The 24,392-nt window shown below is 34.3% G+C and overlaps 1 long non-coding RNA gene across 1 annotated transcript in view; it reads right to left on the bottom strand.

Moving 5' to 3' along the window:
- Positions 1 to 21,617, bottom strand: part of LOC140596380 (uncharacterized) — a 41,134-nt gene extending 19,517 nt beyond the window's left edge. Inside the window, exon 1 of the long non-coding RNA XR_011998378.1 lies at positions 21,599 to 21,617. This is a non-coding gene — a long non-coding RNA (uncharacterized lncRNA). The remainder of the gene's footprint in view (positions 1 to 21,598) is intronic.
- Positions 21,618 to 24,392: the final 2,775 nt, after the last annotated feature.

The raw sequence follows: 24,392 nt of genomic DNA, 5'->3' as shown, positions 1-24,392 counted from the left end.
CTCTTTGTTAAAAAATCCTTTCTTTGATGTATTATTGGTAGAAAACAACAGCCAAGTCATTATGTTCATGCATTTCTGGATCAAGAAATTGAGCAGTGCTTAGCTAAGCGATTCTTTTGCTCCATGTGATTACTCAGCGCTAAGCCTACCCATATCGGGGGAGGGGACATACACCCTAATTCTCAATGGGAAGAATTTCCAATAAACTTGAGGACATGTTTTGAAACCACAATAGTCTTTAGTATTATATATAACACTAGTTCCATATTTCAAATTTTCTCAATTGTCTAAAAAGTGTCCTTTTACACTCAATGTTCAAATCAGGCTGCTTATATCTGTATCACATTTGGTTATTATTTTCTTTAATATCTTTTATTTTTTTAAAAAAGGCTCTTTTTTTATAGTGTTGACTTGACAAGACCAGATCAATTATTTTATAAAATTACCTACCTTACTTCTTTGTGGTGTCACTTAATTTTATTGCTCCAACTCCTATATCTCCTGAAAACTAGAAATGAAATCTGAAGGTATATTAAATTTACATTCAGCATTTTGTCAGGGTGTCTACTGCATCCTATCTAGACAAACATAATGTCTGGTCAGCCATTATTAGTGGTTGATAAATTGCTTCAGGAAGTGACAATTTGTTCTCTCCTTTGCAAATTTATGATTTTTTTTTTCATCTTCAAATCAACAAATAACACGTGGGGTGATGATTTTAACTTTAGGAATAACTTTAGGAATAAATACACCTATCAAGCTCTCACAAGATGTTTTTTAAATACATTGATAATTCTTGCTTGATATAATCATTAGAGTATTAGAGTAGTGGTTGCAAAGTGATGAATTCTAATTCTATCTATCTATCTATCTATCTATCATCTATCTATCTATATATAACTATTCTAATAACTATTTTAATAATATATTCTATTAACTAGAATTCATACGTAAATATTTTTCTTATCACTTAAGATTATTTAGTAATATCAAGTACATTCTCTAAAGAAAGGAAAATATTTTTTCTTTATTTTTACTGATTTTTTAGAAAAATTATTGATGCACTCAATATCCTCAATAATGAAAAAGGTGTTTTTTCTTGTTTTGGCTTCTTAGCTTTTTGAAAAGCATTTTTAACACTATGAGTATAAAATATATATTTAATATTTTAAATTAATTGTGTTATTATTTCTCTGGTCTTTAAATTGCCCCCTCTTTTACAGTGCGATCTTCTTAAGGTTGTCAACTCTGACTTTTGGGAATGACTACATTGCTCTTTGATAGCTTCCTTGATTTCTAGCATAGCAAACTATTATATGTTAGTTTTGTACATTTTCTTCTGTAAACCTAAAAAAAAAGCTATTTTTTTCTAAACAGCTCTAACTTAGTTGCCATGCTATGTACATAAGGTTTTCAGAGTCATTGAGTTGATGTAGCTTCTAGGCCTTTTCAGTGGACAGACCTAGGAATTTTTTTTTTAACAAAAATACTATGAATTCATACTTTACACCAAATTTAATACTATGTATTTTTAACTTTATGAAATTTTATATTTATACCCTCCTCTCTTACACTGAAAATTCTAAAATTACCTTTTCATTTGCTTTATTCTATAATATACTTAATGCAAATTTTAAGTAACCATACTGATATTCTAACTAGAGCCATACAAGTGAAAAAAGTTAAAGTACTTTAGGTTTTCTTTGTGTGTAAACATTTCCTTTAAGAATATATGGCCAAAATACAATGTTTTGAACCTTATTGAAATGATTTGTTTTGTCTGTGTGATTATATCACTGGTATATGTCCATTCTTTTAATTTGTCTTCAATTTTTCAGACCTGCATTTTTATGTACATTTATTTGTAACATATAATAAGTTTGTATGTTTTAAGTCAGAATTAATAACAATATTCTCTCAGAAAATCTTTCATTATAATTCCCTCCCTCTGTTCTCTGTCTTCCTACATAAATATTATTAGTTTTTATTTTGACTTTTCACTATTTTGTTTGTTTGGTTTTTTGGTTTTTGTTTTTGTTTTTTACAAATAAAAATATACGTATTATATTATATGCAATATTTTGCTTGTTTCCCCCTTGTAGAATTAAGACAAAGCTGTACATTTATTCATTCAGGAAATCTTTGTTAAAGACTTAAAACTATTCACTTTCCAGAGAAACAAAGTACACAAATACATAATGGTTAATATAATCATGAATTTAATAAGTTCAAGACAGAAATCACTTGAGGTTGTAACTGAGAAGAATGGATGGTGGGAAAATTAAATAGGATGTTCTAAGAAGCTATCCATAGCCATGTGACGTTAATCTTGTAAGCTGAAGAATGAGAAGAATCCAATTGTGTAAGACCAGAAAATAGGATGAGTGTGGTACATGCTAGAAATTAAAACCAGGCCAGGGAATTTGGAAATTAGTAGCATTAGAAATGATTTTAAGTTGGAGGTTGGAAAAATATGAAGAGAGCTTGCATGCCAAGAAAATGAACCTTTATTTTATTTAAAATACAACAGAAAGCCACATAATGGTTAGGGCAGAGAAGTGACATGATCTCATTGATATTTTAAAATAATCACTTCCAGGATGCCTTGGTGGCTCAGCTGATTAAGCATCCAACTCTTGGTTTCAGCTCATGTCATAATCTCCAAGTTCTGAAATGAGCACTGTGTAGGACTCCATGCTCATTGTGGAGTCTGCTTGAGATTCTCCCTCTTTCTGTCCTTCCCCCTCTGCCCATTCTCCTGCCCATATGTTCTCTCTCTCTCTCTCTCTCAAATAGATAGATAGATAGATAGATAGATAGATAGATAGATAGAAAGAAAGATAAAAGCTTAAAACATATTTGGAGATGCATTTTGGAGAATGAATTAGAAGAAATCAAAAATTAAAACTGCATTCTATTATTACCTGTTTCAACCTCCCTTTTACCCATGACTTGCTAATTTCTGTATTCTTCCTATTTTGATTTGCCAGAATATTTCTTACAAAGTGCATTTGTCCTCTGAATGCTTCAACCTCTTTGAAATTTTTTTGATGTAAAGGCATAGACACTCCCTTCTTTGATGTGTCTCTATATTATTTACCATTATTACAGCATCTACCATTTCTTTCTGTATTATGTTTATATAGCAGTTTTCCTATGAATCTATAAGTTATCTGAGGGGATGCTATAGTATTATCTTTGAATCCAAAATGGCTAACAAAGTATAACACATCCGGAAATTTTTGAAATAAATAAATAAATGGAGATATTAAAATGAATCTCCACAGACATTCAGGTTTTTTAATTTTTTTATTTTTTCAAAGATTCTATTTATTTGAGAGAGAGCAAGAGCAAGAGTGGCAGAGGAAGAGGGAAAAGCAGACCCCTTGCTGAGCAGAGAGCCCAATGTGGGGCTCAATCTCAAGACCTTGGGATCATGACCTGAGCCAAAGGCAGATACTTAACAGAACTCACCCCTAGGGAGCCTTGACATTTTTAAATTGTATTTTAAAAATTGTATTCCCATAAAAATTTTTACTGGGAAGTAAATCAGTTCTTTTGGATGCTATACTCTGTTTTTTCACCAAATTCTAATTAATTTTCATATTTTTTTATCCACCCACCTTCATGAAATCATTCTGAAAGCCATTATCCCTTTGGCTTCTATAACACTTTTGAGAATAATCCTTATTCCATTTTGCCTTACTGTAAAGTTATTAGTGTGTGTGAGTGTGTGTGTATCATAGTCCTACTAGTAAGTAAACTCCCTGAAGATAAGAACTGGTTCTCTTTTATCCTATTATATTTTACTACGCATGATAATGAGTCTGTTCTTCTCTTTAGCTCTTATATCACTTTCCTTGTTTTCTTCTATTATGTCCATATTAATTGAACAAATCCTATTATCTGATCAAGATAGCCTTAGTGTGCTTCTTAGCTTGCCTGAACTTTTGACATATTTCTTCCTCGTTTCAGACATTAGATCTCCCTTTTCTTAGAGCATTTACTTGATAAAACTTTCGACTGAAAATTGTACCTGTGCCCCTTTAAGATGTAAATATTTTCTCAGCCTCATGCTAGGTATATTTGGTAAAACCCAGAAATGTCTTTCTCAAGGATCTAGGAGCCATCCTTTTAAAATGTAATCATCCAGAAAGATTGCACTCCAAATCCCCCCTTTGCTGTGGGAGGGTAGGAGCTTAACCTTACTTAGCACAGTATAGCTTTGCATTGACCAGTGTCCCTCTTAAAATCCTTCAGTACTCATTCACTAAATCACATCAATGCTTAAATTTAACCTCCCGTCTTTTGTTTCAATAGAGTGGAATTCAGGCTATCTCTCTATTTACAATAGTTTTGAATAAAGTCTTCCTTGCCTGTTTATCTCTGATGCAATTATCTTTTGACATATTCCTCTTTCAATTGTTCACTTGCAGATGACTATCTTCTTCTTGGTGACTGATGCTGGGATAGGCAGACATAGTGTGCAAAATTGAATCAAGTGCATTCAAACTCCCGAAAGTCTCCAATTGTTTTTTTAGTTTACCAAGTTTTTATGATCAAGCTGATTTTGAATGATTTTACCTATACTATGGGTATAATGGTTCCTTTTTCTCTCCCATGTATGCTTTTGACAGATTTACTGAAGTTTACTTGGTCACCAAGTTTTGCCAAAAAATTTGCTCTACATCATTTGTAGAATGGTGTTTCTTTCAACTCCTACACTTGTGTATTTAACACCATGAATTTGGGTCATCTAATATAGTAAAGTAGACACTTCTGGTGGCCGTATGGACTCCATTCCAGATGTACCACATACTTCTTTGAGAATTTTACACAATGTTAAGATGGAGATGGCAAACTTTATATCTTTATTTATTTTAAAGACTTTATTTATTTATTCATGAAAGACACAGAAAGAGAGGCAGAGACATAGGCAGAGGGAGAAGCAGGCTCCATGCAGGGAGCCTGACATGGGACTCGATCCCAGGTCTCTAGGATCACGCCCTAGGCCAAAGGCAACACTAAACTGCTGAGCCACTTGGGCTGCCCTATATCTTTATTTAGTAAATGAATATGCAATAAAGATAACCTATGTAAATGACTTGGCCAAAGTAGAACTAGGATTAATCTTGTGTGTTCCATTCTATATCTTTCAACCGTAGTAATTCCCTGTATCTTCTGATAGATTCATGACTGACAACACAGCTTCCTATAGCCCAACATGATTTCAGGAGAAAATTTTTTCAAACCTCCTTCAGGAAAAACACATTTCTAAGGCTAAAAACACTGTAATGATATTTAATGACATTGATGCAAATAACTGATTTTTTTTAAATCCAATATATGTGCTTTAAAATACTGAAAATCAAGATACCTTTGAAATAGATCTAGCATTTACTTAATCCTTAATAAAGATTAATAAGAACGCAGTGGAAGAAAAATAACACAAAATTGCCTGAAAACTGCAGGGTGCCTCCATTGTTCTCACTTTGTTTTTAAAGATTTTTATTTATTTATTCATAAAGACACAGATTGAGAGAGAGAGAGGCAGAGACACAGGCAGAGGGAGAAGCAGGCTCCATGCAGGGAGCCTGATGTGGGACTGGATCCTGAGACTCCAGGATCACGCCCTGGGCTGAAGGCAGGCGCTAAACTGCTGAGCCACCCGGGCTGCCCCTTGCTTTGTTTTTGACTGCAAACAGAATAGGAGCAAAAAATGCAGATTTGAGCAGCAGAATAATGTCCAACCAGAGCAACTCAAAATAAATAAACAGCCCCCACACACACACACACAAACAAGCTGGAAACTATTTTAATAATAAATTATATGCTAAAAATAATAACAAAAATTATTCTGTAACTGTGTATTATTGAAAGTAAATTGCCTATGTAAGATTAGAGTAAGAGATAGTGGGTCTTGAAAGTTAAAACATCCTCTTTTAAAATTTCCTCCTTAGGTCGACTTAGCTACTTAGATAATCTCAATATATGATGAGCCTTTCAAATGAAGTGCTTTTGCCATCTCTGGAAAAACTATGCTTATTCTGCTTATTCTGAAACTTGCTTACTGCTTATTCAAATGCTTATTCTGAAACTTGTACCGTTAGGGATGTTTCTCTGCTGTGGTTGGACTAAAGGCACACATTTTTTCTACTATTTTTGCTTTGTTTTCTTCTTGTTTCTGAGTATATATAAATACGTATTTAAAATAGGTAATCCATTCATAGACATAGTAAATGAGATAATTTTAAGGCTATAACAATTCCTTTTACCACCTACATGGAAGTGGGAGTATACTTCTTTCCACTAGTACTGGTTTTGACCATGGTCAGTGGACTGAATTTCTTTTCTCTAGATTTTGGCTTGGCCATATCACATGCCTTGGCCAGTGAAATAATAACTGATGTAACATAAGCAAAAACTGAAAACACACATGCATGGTAAAGTACTCATTTTTCTAGGTCTGGTATCATCATGGACAACAAATGTTTTGTGTGACCCGCTAATCCAAGGATAAGAAATAGGTGAAACATACCTGAACCCAATATGTAGCTTAGACTCAAGTCCAGCTTAGCTCAATCTAAATTAATTGAATTTCAACCAATCCAGTACCTGAAATAGAAAAAAATGATAATCATTTAAAGCTGTTAGGTTTTGGGGTTGTTTATATGCAGGTGACTAATACAAAATTGTACAAAAATCAAATGCTACAATGAAAAGTAATTCTCCTCCCTACTCCATTTACTAATCACCCAAGTCCTTGCCCAATTGTTTATATATCCTTCAGATATCCTACACATAATTAGCTACAATATGTTTTTATAGACACATATTTCAAAAAAATCCATTTTTACTCTCACTATTCTATATCTTGACTTTTTAAACTAAGTAAACCTTTAGGACTTCATCAATGATAATAATTAATTGCCATTTGTGAAGTGCCTAGTAAATGCCAAGAAATTTTTATGGACTATTTACTTAATATTAATAATATTTTTGAGATTTTTTTTATTACTCTGATTTTGCAATTAACAAAATGAGATTCAGAAACAATTTTTATATTTTCCAAGCTTGCTCAATGACAGAACCAAAAATAGAACACTAATCTGGACGATCTCAAATCTTTGTATGTAATCACATATACACTAGTTCTATAACGAAGTACAAAATGCAATGACAAAAATTCCTAAGTGAAACATGAGGATCCCTCCATTTTTGTTTTTTTTATATAGAAGGTAGGTTATTTAGGTGTCCTGCTTTTGGCCTATGAAGTAATGTGACCCTATGTGTGTCAATATGATGGAGTAGGATGTGTTTAAGGAGGATGACTCTTTTCTCTGACTATTTAAAATTGTTTTTTATGGGGCACCTGAGTGGCTCAGTTGGTTAAGCATTCAACTCTTGTTTTTGGCTCAGGTCATTATCTCAGGGTCACAGGATCAGGCCTCACATGGGGCTCCATGCTAAGCATGGAGTCTGCTTGTCCCTCTCCCTCTGCTCCTTCCTCTGTTCACATTCTCTCAAATAAATAAAATCATTTAAAAAATAAAATAAAATTGTTTTTATGGAGCTGAAGGAAACCCCAACTCCCCCTATTCTTTTGCCACCACACTTAGATGATTAACCAAATACCATTGCATAAAACATTGATATACTGATATATGTATTTGTAATCAAGCACAAAGACACATGCACACACAAATTTACAATACTCAGGTGTTTCAGAGTCTAAGATTGCTACCCAGTTAGATATAATAAAATAAAAAATACAATATTTATGCTCAAAACTTTAACAGCAGGAAACATAAAAATATCTCAGTTACTAGTCAAGAACAATAGGAGTCTTCTTATCTTATAAAATAAAGAACTTTAAAATTTTTTCTAAATCTTTTTATTTTCCAAATAAACAACTTCTGTTTGCTTTCAAATTTTAATTATTGCCAAGTCAAAATAAATGGGAGAAGATTTAAATTCAAACACGTTTACATGATCTTTGCATAAATAATTAACAAAATGGAAGAGAAGCTAACAAACACAAAGGATGGATATAATGTGCCGACACCATGGAATAAAATGATATTTAAAAACAATACAGTTTGGAGGTATTCTAAAATATGTGTGAATATATTAGGCTAAGTAAACTTAGAACAAAATTAAAAATCTTTCTAAATCTACTTCCCCCAGAATGGAGATTTTATAACAACTGCTTAATTACATACATGTTCACAGCTTGTTAATATTATTAAATATTTAAAAAGCATATGATATTTAACACCTGAAAAGTCTTTTTTTATTTTTAAGAGCATACTTCCACTTTTAAGAATACTTAATCAATAGTTTGATTTTTTAAATACAGTGTAATAATTAATTTTAAGTGTAAAACACTTAAGAGTTTAAAGTTCATGAAACAATGGGTAGGGAAATTTTCTAGGAAGTAAATATTTGACAATTACGCATTTAATTCATTAAAGTGTCACATTATTATGGGGTTTATTTATTTATGACACTATGATTTAATGCTGATATCACATTATTTTTCTTAGGAAGACAGTATTGAGATTTCATAAAAATTCAAAATATTATACAGTAATTTATGTTTGGCTATATATCAAAAGGAAATGAAATCACTATGTTGAAAAAATACCTGCACTCCTATGTTCACTGAAGCATTATTTACAATAGTCAAGACATAGAAACAAGCTAAGTGCCCATCAATGGATGAATGAAGAAAGTGTAGTGTACTTTCTTAAGCGGTAAAAAAAGGAAATTCTACCATTTGCAACAACATTGATGGACCTGCTTAGGAAAACATTACTCTGAGTGAAATAAGTCAGACAAAGACAATCTCACCTGTATGTGGATTCTAAAACAAACAAAAAACATAGAAACAGAAGCTAGATTAGTGACTGCCCAGTGGTGGAGAGTGGTAGAAATGAAGGAAATGGCTGAAGACAGTCAAAACACACAAGAGGAATAAAGGCTGAAGACGCAATTTACAGCACTGTGGCTATCATTAACCATACTGTATTATATATTTGAAAGTTACTAAAAGAGTAGATTTTTAAACTTCTCACACACACAAAAAGAAAAAAAGTTGTAACTATGTGAGATAACAGATGGGTTAGCTAAGCTTATTGTGGAAATCATGTCGCAGCTTATTCATATATAAAATCACTCTATTGTATAGCTTATACCTGCACAATGTTATATCAATTAATGTCTCAATAAAGCTGAAAAAGATTTTCTTTCTTGGATTTCCTCTCTGAGACACGGGGTAAAATTTATTTTATTCAAACCAACTAACTAAAGTTGTATATATACTATTTGATAGGTTTGGGGAAATTAACTGTTAAAGAATTAAAATGATGTAAAGGAAGCAACATTTAAATAATGGACTGTAACATATGTAAACAAAATGTAAGCTGAAGCAGCCCTGTCTATTAAGATGTATAAAATGTCTGAAAGTTCTATGCCACTAATTATGAGAGTTTAATCTTTTCCCAGTATTTTATAAATTCATAGATAACTTAGGTTCTCATTGTCATCAATGCTTCAGAGAACACTCTCCTAAATTTTTCACTTTATGGATTGAGTTACCTTCATTAATGTGTGCTTTCTTTTTCGTGTCATATTAAACTAGATATGATAATTAGTCACTTCTTATTTGTATACCTTAATGCATTGCCTCTGCATTTGCATACATGGATTGTCAGATCTAATGAAGCATAGTCATGTGATGGGTCCACCAAAGGTAGTCAGATGCCAAATATTTTTTCAAAAATGAATTGACTTTCTAAATAGAATCATTTAGCATTGTATATCTGAAAATTGCCAAAAACAATGATTTAAGTTTTGATACAGATGGCATTAGCTTGAGATTGGGAATGTAAAAAAATAGAATTTTACTTGGCAAGTAGGCAGTTTTGTTTCTTGATGTCCCTAGTATTTCCTGACTATATTTAGACACCATCAAGTACATTTCATTGATCTAATTACATATTTGAGTGAATTCAAGATTCACAACCCAGTATCAGTTGAGTGTGCAAACATATCTAATATTTTTGGTAGGTCCTCATAAATACAAATATTTGACGGTAACTAGGTAATGGGGAGCAGTAACTTACTATGATGAAGCTCCTGTTGAAGATGAAGAATTAGAGAGTAGAGCTTAGATTTGTGTTCCTGCTGGCTTCAGCTGCCCATGTCCTTCTTATCTATTCTCTTTGGCATAGGTCATTCATTCCTAGTGGTAGTTCTCATGGTGGTACATTTGCTTGTATAGAGAATGAATGGTATAGAAATACAGTTTTACTTTTCTTATCATGATTGACCTTTTCTGCCCTCTCAGTTGGATTCCTGATACTTTTCTGACTCTAGTTTTTTAAGTTATCAATGAATATGTTGCTCTAAGAATCAGAAATTTGTAAATACTTTTCATGATTCACAAGACGATGGTATTCTTGATGAGCTCAAGGGTCCTGTTTCTAAGTGTTGTGTGCCAGCAGCAATCTTGCTCTAATGTATGCACTTGTGAGAGATCTGAAGCAGCAGTTAAAGAATTAATTGAAAAAAAAAAGAATTAATTGTTTGCAAATTGGACTAGAAATGTTTTGTGAATGTTGAATTAAGCAAACATAATTAAATATAGAAAAAGTGATGTGAATTTACTTGAAAATATCTAGATTATCTGTGTCAGGATTAGTAGTTCAAAAACATAAACATAGGTTTAATACAAAAACAAAATCTACTTAAAATTTTTTTAAATATTTTATTTACTGAAAGAGAAGGGAGAGAACAGGCAGAGAGAAAAGGTGAGGGAGAAGCAGACTGTCTGCTGAGTGGGGAACCCAATGCAGGGGTGTATCACAGGACCCTGAGATCATGACCTGAGACCAACTTAGATGCCTGACTGGCTGAACCATCTAGATGACTCAAAATCTACTTTTTAAATTCTTACTTTCTGGGGCACCTGTGTGGCCCAGTTGGTCAAATATCTGCTTTGGCTCAGGTCATGATCCCAAGGTCCTGGGATCCAGCCCGACCTATCTCTGCTCAGCAAGGAGGCTGCTTCTCCCTCTCCATCTGCCTGCCACTCCACTTGCTTGTGCTCTTTGTCAGATAAATAAATAATTTTAAAAATTAAAAAATAAATTCTTAATTTGTTATTAGCATCATCTGTTAAAACCTAAACATTTATTTTTGGCATAATTTATAAAGTTACTGAAGTTAAACTTCAGTCCCAAGATAACACATTAGTGTCTCTTTATCTAAGTGTCCCCAAACTTCTTCAGTCATGTGACACTCCTTTTGAACTCCTAAGACATAGTTACCAAGTGAGTAGTGTGTCTTCTTCTTCAGGTTTTCCATTCAATCTCTGTAGAGTTTTTACCAGAAGCCTTACCAGAACCAAACTTTGCAGGAGTCTGGGTTCTACATTCATGAGGTCTTCCCTCCACACTTCTCTATTTTTAACAATATTGGTATCTTCCTTTTTCATTCTGTGGCTTTAGGGATGGTAAGTGCTTTTCATAGCTATCTCCATGATAAATAAAAGTTTCCTTTTGCTTTTTAACTAATAAATTTGTTTCTAATAGTTCTTGAGATTAATTCCTATTAAAACATCTGTTAAAATAACTGGTATGAATTACGTTTACTGACTAAACTTGGATTTACATTCCATTGGCCAAAGCAAATCACATCACAAGCCACACCCAATGTCTGGGGAGTGGGTTTATGTACCCTTCCTCTGCTAAGGAATTCAAGCTGTCACATTGTAATCGATTCGCTGATTTATTTTCTTCTACCGTTATTTTTTTCACCTTTGCATATGCACAGAGAAGAAAGTAATTGAAAATATTTTTATGTATTGTCTAAGAAAATAATTCAGCATATCCACTGTTTTTTTTTTTAACCAGGCATTTATATTTTTTCAGTTTTTTCATTTGTGCAAACTCATTAGGATAGTAACAATAGTTTACATTTATTAAAGGCTTACCAAGTGTGGCACTAATGTCTAATCCTTATTACAATCTTATAAAGTAGGTACTCTTACTTATCTTTATTTTAAAATTAAGAAAACTGAGTTGAGAGATCATAATTAGACCAGGGTTCCATACTTTATTTTAATTTTTTCAAGGTCCCACATTTTAAAATGTGGTATAGCCAGGATTCAGAACCAACTATCTGTTGGTAGAACCTATAAAACACTACTTCAAAATGAAGCCTATTGGAATGAATAGTCACTTGGTTTTAAACATCCATCTAATTTTTAATGTAATTGCATGTTAATAACCATTTAGAAATTTTTTAATAAAAATTATCTGCACTGAAACCATTCTTTTTTCTGTGTACCAGAAAGTACAAAAGAACATGTGCTGACTTATTTACTGAATTCTCATAGTGATGTGCGTGTGTGTATGTGTGTGCATGCAGCTAATCATCTTAAAATAGATTATTTCAAGCATGTATGGTTTAAAGGATCTTTGAAAGTCACATAATATTTCTCAACATTATGATTTTAGACAACTTTGGAAAGTTTCAACTTAGGCAATATTTAAAATAGAAATATGTTGCAAATTTCCATTTTGGTAAAAGAATCATGACACAAATACAATTCAAGAAAGTCTTGGGGAGTGGATTAGTTATAAGCCTTATAAGCAATCTGATCATTAACTCTTTTCTTTTTACACTGATTATATTTTTGCTTTTCTTTCTTCTTAAGGTTAATATGTCTTGATTATCATTGTGTGGGTGCCTGTGCATGTGTGTGATGTGCGTGATGTGTGTGCATGCGTGTGTGTGCCATATGTGTGTGTGATCACCAGTGGTTTGCTTTTTGTCATTTTGGAATGTCAGGTGAAAGGGAAATGACAGTGGCAGACAAACTATTATATGTGTACCAGAAAGTACACAGAACTGGCATTGACTTATTCACTGAATCCTCACAGTGAACGACATAAATCAAAACTCCCCATGACAGTAGAGAAAGGCCAGTAAGTTTTGGCAGAAAAATGATATAGGTATGGTTTTCAGAGAAAAAGAAGAGCTTCTTTCCATGCTGCCATCTACAGTAACTACAAGGAGCTTGCAAGTCGAATGTTCCATAATGGGAATTTTTGAGTTAGAGGAATCTTTTACAGTGCTAATAGAGCTGATGATGAGAACTGAATACCTAAGATTGACTGATGAACAGATTGGTTTACATACCCTTCTTTGGGTAGTAATAAGATGTGACATAATTTTTACTGTAAAAATTACTGCTGTAAGAATCCAAGATACTTTTTTTAAGATTTTATTTATTTATTCATGAAAGACACAGAGAGAGGCAGAGACACAGGCAGAGGGAGAAGCAGGCCCCATGCAGGGAGCCCAACATGGGACTCGATCCCGGGTCTCCAGTATCACACCCAGGGCTGAAAGTGGCGCCAAACTGCTGAGCCACAAAGGCTGCCGAATACTCATTTCTTATAGGGAAACAATAATGAAGTCTGCTTCTTGCCAAAAATGTATCCTATCAATTAGTACAAATGGAACTTCTTTTGTGGACTTATTATGCAGAGCATGTGCATAAAGTGTTATGGAGGATATAGTTATAAATAAGATATATTCTTCCCCTCATGGTAAAAAAATTCAAAAAATTATTTGCTTAAAATTATAGAGAGTAGATTAGAATTCTAAATAAGCATAAAATGCTATAAAAATTCAGAACATAGGGAAGTTACATTTGTTTGGTTATAATTCCGGATAAAGATTTTCTACCTCTATTCGGGCACACAGAGGCAACTAGAAATAGCATAATTGTGTCTGACGAGGTATCACAACATCACAAGTCTTTAGTCAGTCTGACCAATCTCATATACTGGTACTTGCAATACTATAGGCCTCATGCTCATTTCAAACACACACACACAGCATTATCAAGAAACTCACACTTATTTTAAGTCATTCTTGTATAACATCTAATAATAGAGAAGAACAGTGAGTAATATATTTAGAGGTAAATTGAATGAATGAGTTCTAGACATTTTTGGAAAGCTTCAATGGAGCAGTATTACAATTTACTCTGTTTTGACTTACTCTCAAATTCCTACGTATTCATGTGGTAATCTTAAAGGAGTTTTGGTATCACCCTATGACTCACAAAGGACTCGCCTCCTCTAAAGTATATTCAGCTCCAAATTGGATTTCTGCTGTAGCATTGAGTGGGGTCATGTGCCCAAAACCACACTGCTGGATCACTCTGATTTCCAGTAGTTTTCTGTCATAGAAATCTAAACTCTGCTAACTTTCTACCATAGTGACTGGGTAGTACTAAACAAACTAGCTACTTAAAAATAAATAAATAATAAATGAAAAAATATGTAAAAAATATATTTTGCCTGGTTCAGCCCATATCCTATTATTTTGGAGTTGAAACCTTATGTGTACTTGATTGTTAGAGTGGGTCTGAGAGTAATATCATACCCCATAATCCTCTTTTCCTTTAATCATAGGTTATTGTTTCAAATATGACCATTTGATCCAAGGGGAATTATTTAATTTCTATTCAAAAACCAACAGAGGGGATCCCTGGGTGGCGCAGCGGTTTGGCGCCTGCCTTTGGCCCAGGGCGCGATCCTGGAGACCCGGGATTGAGTCCCACATCGAGCTCCCGGTGCATGGAGCCTGCTGTATCAATCTGTATCAATCTGATACATTGAATGCCCAAATCTTACTGATCTTTTTTTACCATTTCCTTTTCTCTATGCAAGGAGACTAAATTCCTTTTATTTTAAGAGTCTGGACTGTGTTCATCCATAACAATCATTATTCTTCGTAATATCCAGTTTATTAACTATTATTATTTCCAGAATTATTATTAGTCAGTTTTTAAAATTCCTGAAGGGAATGACTCCAAAGTCTGAACATGAAGGAGACAGCATTTGTACAAAAACAAGAGCAATATTTTGATATTTTATATCAGACAAAATATGGAGCAACATGTATGGAAATTAATTCTTAATGCCAAAAAACAGTCAAGAAGGAAAATGAATTTAAAGTGGGTTGAATTTAAGAATATAGGTAGATGGGATGTCTGTGTGCCTCAGTGGTCTAGTGCCTGCCTTCGGCCAGGGTGTGATCCTGGAGTCCCGAGATTGAGTCCCACGTCGGGCTCCCTGCACGGAGCCTGCTTCTCCCTCTGCCTGTGTCTCTGCCTCTCTCTCTCTCTCTCTGTGTCTCTCATGAATGAATAAATAAAACCTTAAAAAAAAAGAATATAGGTAGATATACCAGAGATTCTGGATTTAATGTGTTAGTTATCCCATGGTGCTTTGGTGGATAACCAAAACCTAATCCAAATGGCATCTATTTTAAATGAATTTGGAGTTCTGTGACTGTTTTGATATAATGTCCTTACATAAATCCCAAATCTAAAAGATACAAGGATGTTTAAGGGATTTATTTGTGGTAATATCTCTTGGGAGGTCTTCAAAGGACCTTCTTACATTTATGTCACCAAAACATCGAAAATTTATTTGTGAGGGAAGCACTAGTGCTCTTGACAGGTTCTGAATTGGATGTCTTCTTGAGGCAGGGGATAACAAAAAGAACAGGACTCTTGACATTAATAGTCATGCCAGTATTCCAGATTGGGAGATGCCAAAATATAGCCCTTAGTATAGTGATTTTACACCCAATGTGGTCCCTGAAATGGGCAGCAAAGTAGGTACAATAATAATAATACTTTTCATTGTAGGCACCTCTGGTAGTAGCAAATTGACATGGACATTCTAGCAGTGAAATAAATGGACATCATTCAGTGTTATGTGATATTTTAAAATCAAAACCAAAACAAGACAGAAAAGGCACCACCTCATTTGAGCTATCATATTACAAAGTGAAGGTCTTTATCACATTGGAGAGGGAAGACCCAGGTTTTACAAAGTAGGCCGAATCCCTACATAGAATACCAGGTAACAGAGACACAAGTTTACATTATAACTTATAAAAAAAAGAAAAAAAAATGTATACTGCTCTGACATATTCTCTCAGGTTGCTGGTTTTGACTGAGTACAGACAAAATAAGATTAAGGCTCCCTTCTCTTCCACTTGGCCTATAATTTAGTAACTCCAACAACACATAAAATTCCTATACAAATTAGGATATTGTATAAACCCTCTAATAATTTATGCAGGGAGAAAAACAGACAAACTTGAAGTTAGGGAGAAAAACTATCACTTTTTCCATCAAATAACAGCTCTCATTTTTAAAGAGCTTCAACTTTGTTACTAAACCCTCAGTAGAGACTGAAAGGGACATCTTACCTATAATCATGTAGTCTCAGTTATGCAACATGATTAGCTGTTATAAGATTCATTACTCTCTAGAGTCAGGCTCCTACAGATTCTAATACCATGTATGAGTTACATAATCACGTAGCTCAGACTCTCGTGGGATCTAATTCTACTGAATTACCACCGCTACTTCCATTCTTATCTATAGCCTGTTAGGGAATTCTACAGAATCAATTGACTGGGAGAAAAAAAAAAATATATATATATATATAATTATAACTGTGCACACACACACACACACACACGCAAGATTTATTAACTTGTTAGAAAGAATGATCTCCTTTTGGCAGCTGAGAAGTCTATTTTTGGCAAACTTGAGATCCAGAAGAACTGATGGTGTAGTTCCAGATTGAGAGCTGGTAAACTAGAGACCCTAAAAGAGATGAATTTTCCATTGCAGTCTGGAGACAGGAATATAATGATGTTCCTATTCACATAAGCAAGAGGAGTTCTATTTATTCATGGGAGGGTTCAGCTTTCTTATTCCTCCAGACCTTTATTTTCTATTTATTTATTTATTTACTTTTAAAGATTTTATTTATTTCTTCATGAGAGACACAGAGACGCTGAGAGATAGGCAGGGGGAGAAGCAGGCTTCCCGTGGGAAGCCTGATGTGGGACTTGATTCCAAGACTCTGAGATCACACCTGAGCCAAAGGCAGATATTCAACCACTGAGCCACCCAGGCACCCTCCTCCAGACCTTTAATAGATTAGATGAAGCCCACTCACATTAGGGGAGGAGTTCTGCTTTATTCTGTATATTGATTAAAATGTTAATATCATCTACAACCACCCTCACAGAAATACCAAGAATAATGTTTGACAAATATCTTGGTGTCCTATGGTCCAGTTAAGTTGATGTCTAAAATTAATTATCATAGGCCTGAAAGATAATTGTGTAGGAAAATCCTTTCAGGGGTAGAATTTTGAGCATGGCCTCTGGTTGTTCACTTTGCATAAGAAAATAATTGGTTGAAGGTACAGATACGCATCAATTCATTGATATTAACAATCAGGTGTGCTGACGAATAATTTTTCCAATAACACTAACTTTAGAAACCCTACAATCAAAAAATTAGGGAATAATTTGGTTAAGAAGGAAGATTAATGATGAACTTCTAAAAATTGGCAAAAAACATAGATATTTGTTATTTATATAAATGTTTTCAAACACATACTGATATATAAGAGACTTGCAGTACCAGGTCAGATAAGATTTCTTTTTTTTTTTTTAATTTTTATTTATTTATGATAGTCACACAGAGAGCGAGAGAGAGGCAGAGACACAGGTAGAGGGAGAAGCAGGCTCCATGCACCGGGAGCCCGACGTGGGATTCGATCCTGGGTCTCCAGGATCGCGCCCTGGGTGAAAGGCAGGCGCCAAACCGCTGCGCCACCCAGGGATCCCTCAGATAAGATTTCTTATTGTGTGGATGTCAGTCAGGCTCTTTATGTGCCACCTAGTGTTTACTCTGTAGACTCGTTAACAAACTGACAATGGATGCTGGTATAGAATTTGCTTAGCCTCAAATACGTAAGATTCTCATAAAGGTAAATCTGGCTACCTCAGCTGCTCAATTACCAAATGTCTATAGTGAAGATCAACTAGGAATCCTACGTATATGTTCCCAGAGGGAAGGGTGGAAGTAAGTTCTGGTGGCAGTTTAATGAATGTTTACCCTTTTGAATCAAAGAGTAGTAATCCTTCCCCCTTTGATATTATCACTTACTATAGGTAAGCATTTCCATTCTGTGTCTCTAATTTTCCTGCCCTCAGTCTTACCCACTGATTTATAGAATACATTATTTGCTACAATTATCATCCCATACAATGTTGCTTCTGACCAAGGCATTCACTTTACAACAAAAGAGTAAAGCAATGGACTCATACCCAAGGGAATCACTCACCTTGTTGGGTGCCTCGTTACCCAGAAGCAGTTGGTCCAGTTATATAGTGGAATGGCTTATAGAAAATATCTGGTAGAATTGAAGAAATCTTCTAAATTTTTTTTTAATTTATGACCACAAATGTTTTTTTCTGTCTTAGAAAACAGATTGGAAACTCAATGGTTGAAAGTGAGAATGACTCCTTTCATTATAATCCCTCAGAACACCCTCAAAAATGATTTTGTCTCCCCTCCCTATAATTTACTGCTTTGATGGTTTACAGGTGTTTGTTTCCAAAGGCAGAATTGTTTTACAAGGGCACAGTGATGGTTTCAATGAACTCGAAATTAAAAACAAAACAAAACAAAACTTACTCTTATTGAGTTTCTAATGCAACCAAATTAATAGGTAAAGGCCAACTGTTTGTAGTTACAATCTTAATAGTAAGGTGCAATATAATTTCTGCTACACAGTAGAAGCAGAGAGGATTATGTTTGTCTAACTCATGGGTTCTCAAGGCCACAGCAATCAAATATCAAACATAGCATGATATTTAAGGAATAAAGGTTTGAGTCACCTTACTAAGCAGAGTATCACAAACTTTTGAGGCACTGACTGAGTATAAATGGAACATAGCATGGAAAGTGAAAGAAAGAAGTTTTTAATAGCAACTAAATACCAGTTGTTAAACAAAGACTAGACAAATAATCATATTGTCTTTATTGTTCTGTATCGTATCAGTTGCCTTTTTAAAAGCTTTTCTTTGGGATCCCTGGGTGGCGCAGCGGTTTGGCACCTGCCTTTGGCCCAGGGCGCGATCCTGGAGACCCGGGATCGAATCCCACGTCAGGCTCCTGGTGCATGGAGCCTGCTTCTCCCTCTGCCTGTGTCTCTGCCTCTCTCTCTCTCTCTGTGACTATCATAAATAAATAAAAACTTAAAAAAAAAAATAAAAGCTTTTCTTTTCTCAGCACACCATGACTACATCAGTCAGTAGAACTTGCGATTCTTGATCTCAGGATTGTGAGTTCAAGCTCCATACTGGGTATGGAGTATACAATAAATAAATAAACAAGTAAATAATATGAATTTAAAAAGTGAAGACTTTCTTTTTTTCTGCACAATTTTTATAAAGGGTTGATGGAATGACTTATTAATCAGTCTTTACAGGTTACAGGTTCTACAAATTAGAAGGGGGTTTGTGATTACACTAGAAAAGAAATAAAGACTATCTAATGCTATATATCGTATAGCATATGATGAGGATTTCAGGAAAAGAGCAAACACATTGTTACTTGCACATTATCTTTGTCAGTCACATGATCTTGTTGCCATTGTTTGGGAGATAAGCTTGAATAGAAGGCTGTGTACTGGCACTGAGGAAAAGGATTGTTGGTACTCAGAACCATTCTCACCACCTTCCGTGCTCTCTCCTATAGCTTAGAAGCATGTCTAGAAAACAAATTTCCCAGGGTGCTTTGTGGCAGTGCTTTGGTTTAGATTATAATAATATGAGTGACTGTTAGATCTGGAAGGCAGAAGTGAAACAGTTCTATTCTTCCTTTTGCAGCAGAAAGCAAAAGCATGGATATGGTGAATGTGAGAATTTTTAGTGTCTGCTGGCCATTAAGAATCATTCTCTTCAGTGTTACAGCCTGCCCTGCAGCAACCAACAGCAGTGACTTCCCGTACCTTTTGAGCAGGGTTGGAAATAGGAACTTCATAATTCCCCCAAAGCTATCAACAAACCTGAGATCTATTGGTGGTATGCTGTGACCTTTTACTTCTCAGTCCTTTCAACAGATATGTAAGCACTTAATTTGCTGTGCTAAACTCTAAATTGCTTGCAATATTTAAAGAGGTTTATGTTATCCTAATAGAACCATCAATGACAAAAGGTTATAATAAAGTGAATGAGGATTTATAAAGATTTATAAAATAATACTACATGGGCTTCTATGCTCATTTAAATAACACTATGCATGTAACAAAATAATTTCTAGTAAATAAAGGGCTCTTAATATCAGTAATCAAATAATATCAATAAATAAAAGGCAAACATCTACAGAGAAATTAGACAAAAGTTGTTAAGAACCAGTACTTAAGAATGCGGTCATTGCTATCCCCTGCTAATTTCTTCTCTGAAAATCCAACTCAACAAAAATATGCTAAAAAGCAAACCAAAAAAAAAAAAAAAAACAAACAACAACAACAACAACAAAAACCTCACAGAAAGAAACAACAACAACAAAACCAACAAAGGGGAATAGATAAAGCATCCATGTAATGTTACTTTAAGAAAAGGGGTAATAAAAAAAAAGAAAAGGGGTAATAGGAAAACTTCCCAACAGAGAAAAAACATGGAAGAAAACCGAGACATTAAAGCAGATAAAATTTGAATCCAACACTCCCAACATTAACACAAAAATATTAAATATGTAATCACAACTTTTAGAAAAAAAACACTAAGAACACAGGAAAGAATGGCCAGTAAAGAGGAAGATAAATAGGAAGAAAAGAAACAGAACAGTAGGATACATAGAAAAGTGAAGTGAGAAAACTTAACAAAAGGAAACTAAATTCAAATAAGTAGTGAACAAGTAGTAAAGAAAAGACAGGAACCAAATATATAACATGTGCAAAACTGAATATGTGAAGGAGAAAATCAAATAAACAAATGTTCCGTTGAGTTTATTAGGAAAGATCCATTTGGCTTCTTGGTGAAAAAGAGTATGGCACTTATAAAGGAAAGGAAATAAGATAGATAAATTGAAAATGAAGGTCCAGGTAATCACTTTGGCTGCAATATTCATTGATAGAAGATCAACACTTGCAAAGAGCCTCAAGGAAAGAAAATATGATACAAGGATCTTATATCCAGCAAAGTCATCTTCCAAGTATAAAGTATATAGACAAAACAGTTTTTACCGTAAAATAGCAGCATACATTTTTCATACAAGCCTTTCTGGAAGAAAGGCTATAGTTAGGTAAGAAGTGAATGGAAAGATCCTGGCAAAAGACTATTAGGGAGAATTTATTTATTTGCTTATTTTTAAAGAATTTATTTATTTATTTATTTATTCATGGGAGACACAGAGAGAGAGACAGAGGGAGAAGCAGGCTCTGTGCAGGGAGCCCGATAAGGAACTCCAGGATAGTGCCCTGGGCGGAAGGCAGGCGCTAAACCGCTGAGTCACCCAGGGATCCTCCAGTGGAATTAATTTAATATATTCAACTAAAAATTGAAATCATAAAAACCAAGGCAGGAATAGGAATAACAGGATAGAATATAAATATTAGATATTCTGATAATATCAAATGAATAAATGAAAACAAAATAATTTGGATATTAAAATAATTCTCTTTATTACCTTATGCACAATAGCTTGCAGTCGAAGGACATCTTTTATTTTTTTTTTAATTTTTATTTATTTATGATAGTCACACACAGAGAGAGAGAGGCAGAGACACAGGCAGAGGGAGAAGCAGGCTCCATGCACCGGGAGCCCAATGTGGGATTCGATCCCGGGTCTCCAGGATCGCGCCCTGGGCCAAAGGCAGGCGCCAAACCGCTGCGCCACCCAGGGATCCCCAAAGGACATCTTTTAAAACGATAAATTCGGGCAGCCCTGGTGGCACAGCGGTTTAGTGCAGCCTGCAGCTCGGAGTGTGATCCTGGAGACCTGGAATCGAGTCCCACGTCGGGCTCCCTCCGTGAAGCCTGCTTCTTCCTCTGCCTGTGTCTGTGCCTCTCTCTCTCTCTCTCTGTGTCTCTATGAATAAATAAATTTTAAAAATAAAATGATAAATTCAGGGACAAAAGCATACAGATTTCATACAAAGATAAACACACAAGGAAGATAATATTAAGTGACGGAGGAGAGGAAGGTATGAGGGAGGAAGAGAATGCAAGATTTTTTTCTCATAATGAATACAAAGGGATGGCTAAATATTTTATTCAAAAGTCTCATTATAAAAATAATCACTTAAAAACTTACTAAATATTAGAGTAGTCATATATGTATATTGTGTATGTAGATTATATATGTATAATATATCAGAAGTTATATATATTTATACTCAAACATAAGCACAAATATATACAAAATCTGATATAGCACAACACTTTAGAGTCACAGGAAAGAAGGAGGGAAAGGAGGAGGAAGAAAAAAGGGGGAAGAAGGAGGAAAGGGAGAGGAGAAAAACGGGGAAGAAGAGGAGAAAGAAAACAGAATAATTCCATAAATATTCTTCTTTATAATTGAGCTTTAATGAATAGTAGGAAACAATTCAGCATTGCTTCCACTCTCCAAGGGTAGGTTTTCTTTGTTATAAACATTGTTAAATGTTTCCCCAGGCAAGTGAAATATTTTAATGTAGAACTATAGACAAAATATAAATGAATATTGGAGGATATGTATCAATGATGAGTTTGAGAACTTGAAAATCTTTTACCTTAATATTGTCTCTCTGAATTAATTATTTAATGAATATTTTATTGTTATCATAAAGAAAAAGAATTGTGTTGGAAAGGGACAGGGAAGGCAATTAGCTGCATGTGATTATTTAAAAAAGAGCAAGTGGTAGGAACATGTGAAGGTATCTTTTTATTTTGATTATTTTCACATATCTGGTTACAGAATCTATCATCTTTTCAGTGCTTCAAAATGCACTAGAATATTAGTTACTGTATACAGGCAGGATTATGTTTTTACTTGTTTGTCTTGTTTTTATAGTTTTCTGCCTTATTCCTAGCACCTAACACCATACCTGATCTGATATATGGTAGATGCTCATTGATAGTTGTTGAATGAGAGATCATTTTTGGAGAAGTGTTCTTGTATTGATTCTTGTTCGCAAAGCTAATGGAAAAGAAACTATCAGGTTAAAAACTGTTTGCGCCTAATAATTATTTTCATCAAATGAAAACACTTCCAGTCATGAGCAAGCAATCAATGCGTCTTTTACCCCTTAGACGTGAAGGGATAAAGAAGGGAACGGCTATCAGAACGCTCAGTCGATTAAGTGACCAATTCTTGGTTTGGCTCAAGTCATAATCACATAGGTAGTGAGGTAGAATGGGAGCCTGGCATTCCTTCCCCACACTGAGCCCCACCTCAGGGTCTGAGCTCAGGAAGGAGTCTTCTTGAGGATTCTCTTCCTTTGCTCCTACCCCCACTCATGCTTCCCATGCATCTTCTTTCACTCTCTTTCTTTCTAAAATAAATAAATAAATCTTGTAAATAAAAAAGAGTTCTTTGTATATTTTGGATAATGGTTTTTTATCAGGTGCATTTTTTGGAAAAAAATATTACCCATTCTGTGGCTTATCTTCTAATTCTCTTGATATTGATTTTCATTGAGCAAAAGCTTTTAAATTTAATGAAATTCAGCTTATCTTTTTTTGTTTTCATGGATCTTGCCTTTGGTGGAGTGGTAAAAAGACCTTATGATAGCCAAGGTAATCTAGGTTTTCTCATATACTCTCTTCATGGAGTTTTATACTGTTCTTTTTCACATGTAGGTGAGTTATTTTTTATAAAGGGTACAAGATTTGTGTCTAGGCCTGTGTTTTTGCAGATGATTGCCCAATTTTTCAGCACCATTTGTTGCAGAATCTATCTTTATTGTATTACCTTTTCTCCTTTGTCAAAGATCAGTTGACTGTATTTATGGAGATCTATTTCTGGGATCTCTGTTTTGGCCCATTACTCTATTTGTCTGTTCTTTTGTCAATGCCACACTGCCTTGATTACTATAGCTGAGTAGTAAGTCTTAAAACCAAGTAGCATCTGCCCTCCAACTCTGTTGTTCTCCCTCAATAGTGTGTTGGCTATTCTAGATATTCTGTCACTCCATATAAATTTTAGAATTAATTTTTGATACACATAAAATAACCTGATGGGATTTTAATTGGTATTACATGGACAGCTCCCTCTATCCACCCTTTATATATATATTTTTTACATTTTCATAATATTGAATCATCTTGTCCATAAAAATAGAATATATCTCCATTTATTTAGTTTTTGTTTGTTTTTTTTTTGTTCATCTAAGTATTTCATTTTTTTACTTATTTATTTGTTTATTTATTTATTCAGAGAGAGAGAGAGAGAGAGAGGCAGAGACACAGGTAGAGGGAGAATCAGGCTCCATGCAGGGAGC

Source organism: Vulpes vulpes, unplaced genomic scaffold (assembly GCF_048418805.1).
Source record: "Vulpes vulpes isolate BD-2025 unplaced genomic scaffold, VulVul3 Bu000000627, whole genome shotgun sequence".
NCBI classification, from domain to species: domain Eukaryota; kingdom Metazoa; phylum Chordata; class Mammalia; order Carnivora; family Canidae; genus Vulpes; species Vulpes vulpes.
The sequence above is the reverse complement of the archived record's forward strand: the minus strand, read 5'-3'. Positions and strand labels throughout refer to the sequence as shown.